Genomic DNA, 12,325 nt, shown 5'->3' with positions numbered 1-12,325 from the left:
GACGGCGAAAACGAAGCAAAGCGAGACCGAAGGCGAAAAAACCGAAGCGAAAAGCGAATTGAGGCGAAGGCGAGCCAGCTGAAGCCAAAGCGCAGTGGAAACGCACATAGAGGGGGGCGTGAGGGGGTCGACACTCGCCAAAAAAAGATTTGAAATATATATAAATGAATATGTGGAAATAAATAGCAACTTGTATAGACAAAATATATCAAAATAGATAATGCAAATGTGGGGAACTCCCTATATCTACAAATTAAAAACGAGCGACAAAAAGCCGTTATTATGGAAAATATATAAATAAACATTAAATAAAAACTTCTGATATATGTAAAATTATACTAAGAATTATATTTTTATATATAAATAATATAAATGTGTAATTGTAAAAATGCATATGATAATTATAAGTTAAAATCCCCCAAAATGTATATAAATTAACACTTGTCATGTTTTGATAATAAAATTAAAGAAATACTTCCAAACTGCCCCCTTAATTTCTCTCAGTTGTCGCCAAAATAGGCGCCATGCGTGAGAGAGCGAGGAGATGCTTATGCTTAGCCTAATGAGCGACGACCGACAGAGCGAGTGAGAAAACGAGAGAGAATAGGCCGAGTGGCAAGAAGAAGCACAAGGGGGAGCTCGGAGGAGCACTTGGCAATTGAAATTGAAAGTTGTAATGAGACGGCGACTTGAGATTCATCATCAAACAGCTGCCGCTGACGCCCCTCTCTTTTTCTAACGCCCACTCGCGCCCTCTCGCTCACCGCTTTAAGTCCTGTCTCTTTCGCGAGAGCTCTCTCCCCTCTTTCTCTTTTTTTTGGGCAAACAGCGGAAATCCAATTACAAGCAGAGCAGGCAGACAGAGCGCCGTCTTTCTTTCTTCCTTTTTCTGTTCCTTTTTTTTTTTTTTGTTTTATTATTTTTCCTTTTTATTTAACTTCTTGCACAAGTACAATGACTCAAAAAAGTGACCGAAAAAATTCAACTGTGCAAAAACAAAAAAAAAACATAAAGGGAAGAAAAAAAAAAACAGCAATGGGGACTTTTAAATTATTGTTCAGGGAATTCAAAGGAGACACATGTAAAAATCTGCATACACATGTAAGCACACATGTGTGATTTATGCAGCCATAAATTTCGTGTCAAATTTCGCTAGCTTTTTTTATGAATTAAGCCGGCAACGTTGATCGTTTCTTAACTTTTTTGCAATTAACTGAAACGCTCAATCAATTTAATTGCACATTTTACGAGATTAATTAACAGGTAGAGTGAAGGCTTGCTGTTAGTTTTTTTTTTTTTTGTAAAGGACATAACCTTTAGAAAAAAACGTAAGCAAAAAAAAGCAATTAATTAATATTCAGCTTGCCTTTTGTTAAATTAAAACTTAAATTCGTTGTAAAAACACATTTCAAAATACAAAAAAAGGCTTTTTTAATGTACTCTATTTACGGTTTAAAAACTTTTAAGAAAAACTATACACAATATTTAAATACTGTTCCTGCTCTTTAATGATAATGAATTGAATATATATTTTGTTTATTTTTTGGGATTCCATAAGGGTTATATAGCATTTTTGCTAATCTTTCGGCAGGCTTCTCTTTTCCGTTTATCACATGTGATAAAAATATATATATATAAACGACAATAGCCTCGAATTTATTTGCTTTTCTAGGGGGGCTTTTCGGTGGATTCTACAAAGCGTACCGACTCTTTGGATTCTTATCAGACATCGACAACAACACCAACAATGTTCTTATCAGAGAACAAAAAAAAACAACAAAGAAAAAAACAACAATGCAGGGCACCTGTCCGCTTCAGGGACCGGCCCCCCTACAAATATAAAAACGAGTTATAGTAGTTACCCGACCATTAATATACTCTGGCCATTATTGGGATAATAATGAAAAGGAAAGACGCTTAAATCTATCTTGAAACCGTAATATTGCGATTAACGAATGGTTAATTATATAAAAATAATTAACTACAAGAAAATAAGTTTATCATATAATCATATATTTAAAGTTATAATATTATACTTTCAGTAGATCCACTTTCCAAATTTCTCCACAAACACAAGTGTTCTCAATTGGTAATCCAAACTAACTTACCCATCCCATTATATTATTAAGCATAATATAGAAAAATCGCACATTATCGACTTACCTATAAAGAGAAATGGAAATAAGAGGGTAATTAGTAAGGTAAGTAATATTTTAAGTACGTTTTTTTGGGTTATATAGATACAAATTGAATATATTTATATTTATATTTATATTTATATTTATATTTATATGCATATATTTATAAACATTCTCAACTTCAAGATTCCACTGTATCACATCTTAAGCTACCTTAAAAGTTCCCAATTTTAAGTGGGGGGTATATAGGGTGGGAATACTCTTGGCTTTTTATTGAATACATTGTTGCTTTTGCTTACTTTTAGGGGTTCGGGTTCGGGTTCTTGAGGTTTGTGTTTGCCTTTTCATTTCTTTTCTGTATTTCGAAATTTCATTTGTTGTTTTCTTTTCGGTGACAAGTTGAGCAGATTAACATTTTACGCAATTAATACGAAGGGAAAATAACAGGCGTTAAATGCTAATTGCCAAAATGTGAAACAAACAGCCGGGTGAAAAAATAAAAATAAAATAAAGTCCAATAGAAGGGAATAAGGTGGAGAAAGCACCCCCAGCGATATTTGTTGTTGCTTTCAAGGGGGAGTGTGTGCAACCTTGAACTTTGACCTCGCAGCATTCTAATCTGCGCCTAAAATTTGATTGCCCCAAAAGAAAAAAGAAAAAACAAAAACAAAAAACAGAAACAGAAAAGGAAAAAAAAAGGAAAGCTTTCTCTCCGACGTCGCTGCCCGCAGCAGCAGAGCCACCTGAGCAGAGACTTCTTCTTTCTTTTATTTTTCTTCATCTTCTTATTTCTGCTTCTTATTCTTCTCCTTCTTCTTGCGTCCTCTATTGCCCCCTCCACCACAAAGTTGACGTGTGACGACAGTGGGCGTCCCGTCTCTTTCTGTTCTGTTGATTTCTGAAGGATATATAGCAAGGATGGCCGAGTAATAATTAGTCCCAAGTGGGTTTCATAGCAAGCAGCTTACCGCTGGATAAATCATGAAGGCGGGGCGCAGAGGAGGAGGGGGGAGCGGGGGCATGGAAAAGAGGAAAGGATAATGGTCGCCAGGACATTTCGCTTCGGTTGCTGATTGGAATGCGTCTCGAGTCAAGTATTTGCTGGCAAATCTAGTCGTAATTGAGTTAGTTCATTAATCCGCATACATACACACACACACAGACACACAGATATATATTCATTTTGGATTCATTTGGTAATCATCATTGCTAATCACTTGGATCCTAGATTCACATTCGGTGACACTATACTAATTTTAGTCGGGAGCAAGCTTCAAAATCCTAAAATAGTTACTTTATCTACATGTATTCATTTTCAGTTCATTTTATATTCATTTTACTTATTTTTGCAATCGTTTTGGATTCATTTCTTTCACTCTATCTCTAGGCTTCTGAATCCTACAGCATTGTTCACATCCCAACGCCTTAAGTACATTCATTATCAATTCCGGATTCAAAAAACTAATGAATAGGTTGCTCTTATATTAATGAAATATCACATGACCCACTCAAGTGTAATCGTTTTCCCTGCTCTGATTGATCCTCTTGGGTTATTTCATCTGTAGTTCAGTATTCCACACATGCGATCGTGTGCTATCAAAATTGCCTGCAATTTCAGTGTTCACTTTTTATTATTTTTGCTATTTTTGCTGATTTCTGTTTTGCTCTTTGTTTTCATTTTGTTGTGGTTAGATAAGCTTCGCTTTGCATGGGGCCCTGGTCATGGTTTATTAAACAAACGGCACAGCCCGACCGGGTGGCATCAGCAGCAGTATAGTTTATGAATAGAATTCTAACAACTTAATTATAGATATCGCTGCAGAGAAATCTGCGGTAAGTGTGTAAGGGGAAGAGGGCGAAATCAAATAATTTGTTTTGAAAATTGTTTTCATGTCGAAATAACACGCATTTGTATTAATAAAAAGTATTTTAAGAGTAATTATATTTTGCACACTCATTGTAAAAACGTATTTATAAATATATTGATCATGCAAATAATATATATTGAAATTTGAATCGATATTGCCGATAATCCAATAGTGTAAATTTACAACTGATAAAAACAATTCCGATTCTTACATGCAGGAGGAATTGCGGAATATCGATCAAGAATACCCGAATTGCAGAATCATATAAATGAGAAAGTAAAGGGGATATTATACCCCGATAAAAAATCCTTCGATTTTTTTCGATAACCGATAACTGATATTCTCACCTAGAGGGCGAATTGCGAAAGTTGTAGCAGCAGCAGCAAAAGGAGCACACCATATACACCAGGAAATTGATGCTGCCGCACCACGTCGACGTCGAAGTATTACCACTGCCGCAGCCGCTGTTGCTATTGCTACCGCTGCCGACGCCAACGTTCCCCGTAAGCGTGGCACTGGAGCTCTCCTCGGTCGCAGCGCTGCTGCTATTCTGTCGGCTGCTGCTCTCCTTTCTCTCTCCTTTCTCCCGATCGCGACAGAGCTCAAGGCCCGCGGCCGCTGCGATGATCGATGCTGCCGATGACTTCCGACGTCCTGCGCTGCCGATGCCCGCTGAGGCAGAGGCCAAGGCAGCGCTGCTCTCGGCTGTCTTCTGTTTAAGGAACTTGGTAAAGCGGGGGGCGTGGCCCTCTAAAGCGGGTGGGGCGCTGCAGGTTGAGGGCTTGCGCTCACCCGCTGCCTGCGTCGATGTTGGGCTCGCTGCTGCCGCCGCCGCTGCTGCTGCTGCTGCTTTCTTCAACTTTTGTTGATCATCCACAAAGGAGATTTGCTTCCACTTTTTCTTCTTCTTCACTTTTGCGGTGGCTTTTTGCAAGTGTCGCGATCGTGCCGCTGCTGCTGCTGCTGCTGCTGCTGCCGCCGCTGCTGTTGTTGTTGTTGTTGAAACAGTTGTTGTTGAATGAAGACTTGTAGCTGTTGTTGTGATTGTTGCTGCTGCGGCTGCTGCCGGCGTTGGCGTTGGACGCGCTGCAACGGCGACGTCGGCGTCGGCGTCGTCGTCACTTTTGGCCGCCAGTTCAAAAAACTTTGCCGCAAACACTCACATGCACACACACATGCAAAATGGGTAATGCACACAGACGGCGCAGCCTCGCAAGCACACACACACACACACTCACGCAGGCTGAGCGCTGCGTCGACGTCGCGGCGGCGTCGGCATTTGTTGGTGTTTTTTGTTGTTGTTTTTTAAGTTCTTGTATATTTTAAAACGAGATCTTTAAAGGATATTTATTTTATAAATATTTGTTGAATGTTGCGGAGTTAATTGTTGAACGTTTCTTTGCTGTAGAGTTCCTTATGTTGTTTTTGGCTTGTGGAATTCCGTTTAATTGTTAAGCTCTTTTTTTTTTTAAAGCAAAAATCTGACTTTGAAAAACTTTCTTAATTCTTTAGTTGAGTCTGGGCGGTTTTCTGTGTTTTCAACAAGTTTTTATTTGAGCTATTAGGTTTGCTAGTGTACGTTTTGTCGTAATAAATTCTTGTTGGAGTGTGTTTATATACATTTTAAATATTTATTTAATAGTTGGTGTTAGTTTTTAATTCAATTCTTTTTGTTATTTGTAAAATTTGTCAAGACAACTTTATTGATTTGGTTTTCAAATTATGTATAAACCCAATTGTAGAACTTTTCGGTGTTTTTTTAATTTGCTATTGTTGGTAAATGCTTTGCAAATTATAATGCTTATTTTGCCATGTTTGTGTTAAATTTGTAGAGATGTTTTATTACACTGTGATGTATTTTCCTTTCTACTCTTTCTTTCCAGTTTGTACACTATTATATTTTTAATCTTTTAAGGTTTATTATTGACTGTTTATTGGTTTTTTAATATTTGTTTTTCTAAGCCTTTCATACACTTATGAATTGAGGAGCTGCAGTAAGTCAGGTATGACGCTATTTATTTATTTGTGTATTTATTAATGAGTTGAACTTTGATATTGTATTACTAGCGGCTTTGGCATAACAAAGCTATCTTAACGGCTTTGTCTAACACATTTTGTTGTTATTTAACTTGAGCATGTAGTGTTTAACTAAGGTCACTATAGGGATTTTCTGGGATTCACATTTAATGGTAATAAGTTTGATTTATTTTGCATGCACTCTTCTTTCTTGTTCAACAATTATAATAATTGTGATAAAGTTAGTGTTTTATTGTATTCTTAACCAGGCTGTTTTCATTCATTTATTGCTTCTCCATGTGTGTTTACATTTCGGTTATGCTTTTGATTTTCTTATTGTCTCATTTTGTATTTGCTTATATTTGTTTAGATATTTTACACGTCATTTACACGTGATTTGTTTTTAATTTGTTATGAATAATTCGATTTGTTTATTGTATTTTCACGGAAGTTTATTTATAGGTCGTTTTTTTTTTAAACTTTGGCAATTTTACGTTTCTTTTTGTTTAAATAGGAAGATTTGTTGGTTTAATTTCTGATAATTTTTCTGTGTAGTTTGGTGCTTAGTTAAATTTTGGTTTTACCTGTATTTTGTATGTTTTGGTTAATGGGGATTTTCGTAGCACCTTTTAACTGTTTTCAGAGCTCTGCTTGCCAGATTTTTGATGGTATTGTTTGATTATGTTATTTGTTTATGGAACAACTTCAGTTTGCGCCCTAATTTATTGGAGTAAGTGTTTGGTGTTTCGCGTTTTTGTTTTGTAAATCGCTTATCATTTGCGCTTTTATCTGTTATCTCTTATCTTTGCCTCCTGCTTTCTGATTTTTCCGTCTGCTTTTTCTCTGCTTTTATGTAATTTACAACCGCCGGCTCCCTGCTGACGCTGATGCCGCTGCTCTGCCGTCGTCTGTCTCCTTCTGCTGCGTTTTGTTATTTTCTTCTCTTTTCGTTTGTTTTCTTCTTTCTTTTTTGAGCACTTGAAAAAAAAGTGAAGCACAACAACAAAAAAATGCCTTTGTTTACCGAATATTTTGGCGATTTTCACGATTTTTGCGATTATTGTGATTGCATCGGCGACGGCGTGCTATTATGAATATTATGTATTAATATTATTTTTTATTATTAATTTTTGTTTGTTGTTTAGGGTGGCGCGCGCACACACACACACATGCACACACACGGCGTTAGGCGATAGGCGGTATGCGATATATGCGATATGCGGTGTGCGATAGGCAATACTTGGTTGGGGGTTTGGGCAATAATAAACAATTGCTTTCCAGCTCCGCTTTTAAAAACACATTTCAGTTGATGCTGCCATTGGCTTGGAGAGAGCATTTTTCCGTTCGATTATTTTGGGTCTTAAATAAAGGGTTTTGGTTTGTTAAAAACACAACATAATTAATTTACAAAGTGCCTACTACATAAAAACCATGCTGATTGAGCAGCGGAAGAAACAGCTGATGGAACAGCCATTTTTAATATTTGTTTTTACATTACATTTAAGCCCCGAAACCGACTAGCATCATAGATAATTTAATTAACTTTACTACAAAAAAAAAACCAACAACTTTGAATGTAAACAAAAACGAATATTTGTTATTTCTTCGGATGGCAGTGGGCAACCGTCAACCGACGCGGCAGATTATTTTCTCCTTGGAAATTCACAAAGTATTTTCCGCGGTTCCGCCTTCATTCAGTGAAATTTTTTTTGAACTGGAAATTTGAACTTTGCGCGCGCTTTCTCTCAAAGTCTACTCTCTTGGGTTCGTCGGCCCTCGGCAAAACGCACGAAGCACTGGCAGAACTATCTCTCTGCTCTGAAACTCTCCACGGTTCTCTCCCATTTGAGGTGAACTCCCGAAAGCACTCCACGGCGAATTTCGAAACTCTCTTTCCAAAAGACTCGATCGCTAGGAGTGAAACAGGTCATTGAACCATCGGTTAATCGAGCACGGCCTATATTACAGTTTTTAAATAAAGTGAACCAAGCACGGCCAATTTTCCAGTTTTTAAATAAAGTAAAGCTCTCAAAACAAAATTATTTGTATAACGGTATTGACGATCACATTAATGTATGAAATATTTTTTGTAAAGATCAATAAATCAATTGAGAAATATTCTAAATGCATTCTAAAATTAATGAAAACTTATCAACAATTAATGAAAACTTGTTCTTAATTGTAAAACATTTTTCTTAGTTTCAGGGCAAATACTTTTAAGGACGATTTTTCTTAAATATTGAAAAATATTTGTATATGTGTATAGTAAAATAGTAAAATAACAACTAACAAGTTTTTATTTTATAAGCATCAAAAAAGGACACCTACTATTGATATGAAGTAAGACTCAACTACATCCCTAACTAGTGAAAAACAAAATCAGTGGATATTGTCCGCCTAAAATCCGCAAAACTATCATTTTTAATATCACTAATGGATTAAGGACAATAATTTGCTATAACGACCTTGCCCTTCGACAGATCCAGAGAGGAAAAAGGAGAGAATTACTCACCTCGTCCACCGACTGCGACGCCGGCAGAGGAGCAGAATTCACCTTGCACTCGGCTTTTAAGAGCGCATCGGCAATTCGGTGTTCCGAGAGAGTACCGCCAGAGAGGTCGAGAGAGAGTGTGTTGCAAAAAGGGGGGACAAAGCGGGGGCGAGAAAAACTAAAGCACGCCTGCGGAAGCTGTGTGGAGACCGAGCGACGCCGACTGCAGCGCAAAGACGCCGACAGCGACGACGACGCTCGAGTACCCATTCACAAATTTCGGCATGCCCGACTTCATATTTAATATTTGATAATTTTTATACATTTTTTGTTGTTGTAAAATCAAAACCAAAAAGGCATTGATTTTAACAAGGAATGCTTGATACAGTTTTTATCAAATTAATAAATTTCCTAATTAATCTTAAGACTATAAAAAGTTAACTATTTTTAGTGATGGAAATTTAAAAAAACAATGGGTAAAATTTTGTTTTTAGATGAATAGACAATTTGCACATTAGTTTCTTTGAAACTACTTTTTGAAATCTTTTTTTTTTGTACCTTTCCAGGGTATTCTAGTATTCGGTTCGAGTGCCCCTTAATTGTTCTACTGAATGAAGTGCGCAAAAAATAATAGTAGACGCCGGCGAGAGTGACATTCGGGACTCTTAACTTAAACTAGCAAAAGAAAAAAAAAACGATTGAAATTAAGTAACAAAACTTAGCACAGCAATTGGCCGGAGTTTCCAACTGAAATTCGCCGCGACTTATCGCTTATTTATTATTATTTCGGGTGTATTTTTCTACTATTATTTATTGTTTGCCGGACCGAGACGGACGGGCGAGAGCGTTTGATGGTTTTTTGGCTCTCGCCGCAATTTCCTTCTCTTTTGCGCAGAAAAGCTGCGCGTTCTTTATTCCAATTAGCTCTCTTTTGGCGTCGCTCTGCCAGCGTTGCCGTGGCTTCTTATCAGAGTTTGTTGTTACTGATGCTATTGCTTTTATTGTTGTTGTTGTTGCGCATTGCACTTGAAAACTTAATTAACGCATCTTCTGTTCTTCTCAGTTGGCATTAGCATTGGATTATTCTTGACCAAAATCGAAAGCAAAGCTAATGCTAATACTAATACTAATGCCAATAAATAAGCTGGGTCAAGTGATGGGTGCGACGACCGCGAAGCCGGCAGAGGAACAACTGCAGCGACAGCGGCGTCAGCTGCGGCGAACTCAAGAGGTTGGGGTCTTGACTAAACATACTGAATAAAGCGATTTTATTTGGATTTAATTAGGAGTAAGTATGAAGAAGAGACCAATAAATATATATATTTTTATTAAACAATAAGACACCAAACTATTCGACCTCAACATTCAGCTGGGTTACCACTCAGAAGATGCTAGAACTATTTGGGAATTATAGTTTCAAGCGAATTAAATTAATTATATATTTATTATTTATTTATTTTTGTTTATTGCTTAATTTATTTATCTATATACTTCTGACTGAAAAATTAACTGTTTAATTGAGATTCCTACAAAATTAATGAATTAATGGAATTTAGAAAAGTTTTTACTCAAAATGTCGAAACTGTTTTCAAAAGGTCCTGGGTTTTCCGAAAGGAATAATAAATTTTTAAAAAATTTATTTTAAAGGTTCTAGTCCTTCTTGTATATAAATTCCATGACCTTTATGTATTTTTTAAGATATTTTCTAAATGTATTTATATATTAAAATCATCCCCTGTGGTCCCCAGTGTAATAATTATATGACTCTCTTCCAGGCACTTCTCCTTGGCGGCCGTTTTGATTGCTAGATTAGCTGACCCCTGACCCCCTCGAGAGTGGGTAACCTTATGCTGCACTCACCCAGTGTCCTGGCATTTCGTTATTAGCTCTTAAGCTGCCCCAGGTGCCTCAAGGTGCTGCTGCATACAAACAAAAAAAAAACCCCTGGAAAGTTTCAAATTTCTTTCGGCCCAATAAAAATAAACAAAGGCCGGTCGAGGATAGGTGGAAAAAAGGCCGAGGGGCGCCTTGAAATGAGCCCGGGGCTCGGATTGCAATTATCCTGCGAGAGTTATCCATCAAAGATGCCGCTACGCCACTTGTTCTAATGAAAATTTGCTGCCATTTTCCAGGGAGTCCCGAGGATTTTCACCGAAAGAAGCAGGAACGCAGGTGGGCAACACGCAGAGAGCACCATCCGCCATTATACTTGACGGAAAGCCCCGTGTTATGGTTATGACTGCCCCGAAACCAGATGTTATCGTCAAGCTATAGAGTCCCGAGTTTTGGCATTAAAAAAGAGGGAGAGAGACTGTTTCCTAAATTGAGCTGAACGTTTGGCCAGGTTTAACCACAAGGTCAAGTTTAAAGTTGACAAAAGTTCAAGTTGGGTGTGAATATATTACATTTCGATTTCGACACCTATATATGCTACTCTTTATTTTCCGAAAAATGCCATCCATCTGCAAATTTCAAACATTGAGGGTGTCGTCGGCATCCTTCTCCTCACAACCCCCCCTTAATCTATTCCCCCTCCAGCCTATGTCCACTTTTGCTTTGACAAACAGCCACAACAATAACAAAAGGGAGAGACAAAAAAAAAACTGGGGAAAAAAATAGAGAGAAACTCACAAAACTAATGGATGGGCAATGGCACCCAGGGGGCCATCCATGGAGATAGGAAACAAGTGGGGGTAGCGGGAAGTGGGGTATTGGGGGGGATATATATAGATACATTCGTACATCATATGTATATATATAACACCCGATGGAGTGTGTCTCGTTTCACAGATTTTTTTCGTGTCAAATATTTGCAACAAAAAATGGTAAAACAGGAAACTCAACAATGGATTTGAAGCTGGCTATCAATGGGGATAAGTTTTTGTTTTATTAATATTATTAATTATCAACAAATAATTGTCCACGAGTTGAGTAGATTTCTTATAGACTTCGATTCACAATATTTTATAAATTATCTGGCTTATAATTTTTAATTATTTTGTATTATTATTATTAATTAATGGAATATATATAAATTATTAATAGAGCTTAATGATTTCCCACTATATCAATATCAATATACTATATAGTTCAATCCAATTAAATTTTTAAAAGAAAAAAAAAAACAAATAACAAAAGACCTTGTCAAGCTTTTCATTAAATTTAACATAAAATTTGACATTATAAGTGGAAATGTTTCTTGGAAATTTATGTTTTCCCTTCAATTTCCATCTTATTGGCCGACGTTTGTTATGTCTAATATTTTATGAAAATGTTTTCCTCTTTATCTTCAATCCAATTAAGTTAAAGACCAACAAAAGGTCGCATTTTACGGCCTGTGGACAGTTTCCCGGAATTCCTCATCTTGGTCAACATTTGTGGTTTAAAAGGAAAATTAGGAGGCAAAAGTCAAACAATAAATAGTTACAGTTATTCCTGGAAATTTCAAGCTAAAAAAAAACATTTATAAAATAGATCTAGTCCTCGGACAATTTTTAAGAATTTTCACAATTTCCATTATTATATTTCCCAGCCTGATTATTTTCACCAGCTGTCTCTTAATATTTTTCAATTTCCTGCTCTTTGAGCTCCGCTTTCGTTTGAGATTTTTTCCGCCACACCCACAGCCACGCCCAGGCCCGCAGTTAACAATATTGCCATGGGGGGGCGTTGGGCCGATGGTAGCGATGGGCGTGGCTGGCGGACAAACAAATTGCATGCGTCTCTCATTTCTCATTTCGCATTTCAGCTTCGGTTGCCTGCTGCTGCAGTTACAGTTGCACTGCAACAAGCAGCGGCAGGTGGGCGCCCGG

At 37.1% G+C, this 12,325-nt stretch overlaps 1 protein-coding gene and 1 long non-coding RNA gene across 9 annotated transcripts in view; both read right to left on the bottom strand.

The window, feature by feature from the left end:
- dnc (phosphodiesterase dunce) overlaps positions 1 to 12,325 on the bottom strand; it is a 123,205-nt gene that overhangs the window by 57,708 nt on the left and 53,172 nt on the right. The gene's annotated exons all lie outside the window — the stretch shown is intronic.
- Positions 5,387 to 7,731, bottom strand: LOC138929096 (uncharacterized). Its single transcript, XR_011445512.1, has 2 exons — positions 7,592 to 7,731; positions 5,387 to 7,107 (listed from the first exon to the last, which is right to left on the bottom strand). It is a non-coding gene; the product is annotated as an uncharacterized lncRNA (long non-coding RNA).

Source organism: Drosophila kikkawai, chromosome X, assembly GCF_030179895.1.
Source record: "Drosophila kikkawai strain 14028-0561.14 chromosome X, DkikHiC1v2, whole genome shotgun sequence".
Lineage (NCBI taxonomy): Eukaryota > Metazoa > Arthropoda > Insecta > Diptera > Drosophilidae > Drosophila > Drosophila kikkawai.
This window is presented reverse-complemented; position numbering and strand designations above follow the sequence as displayed.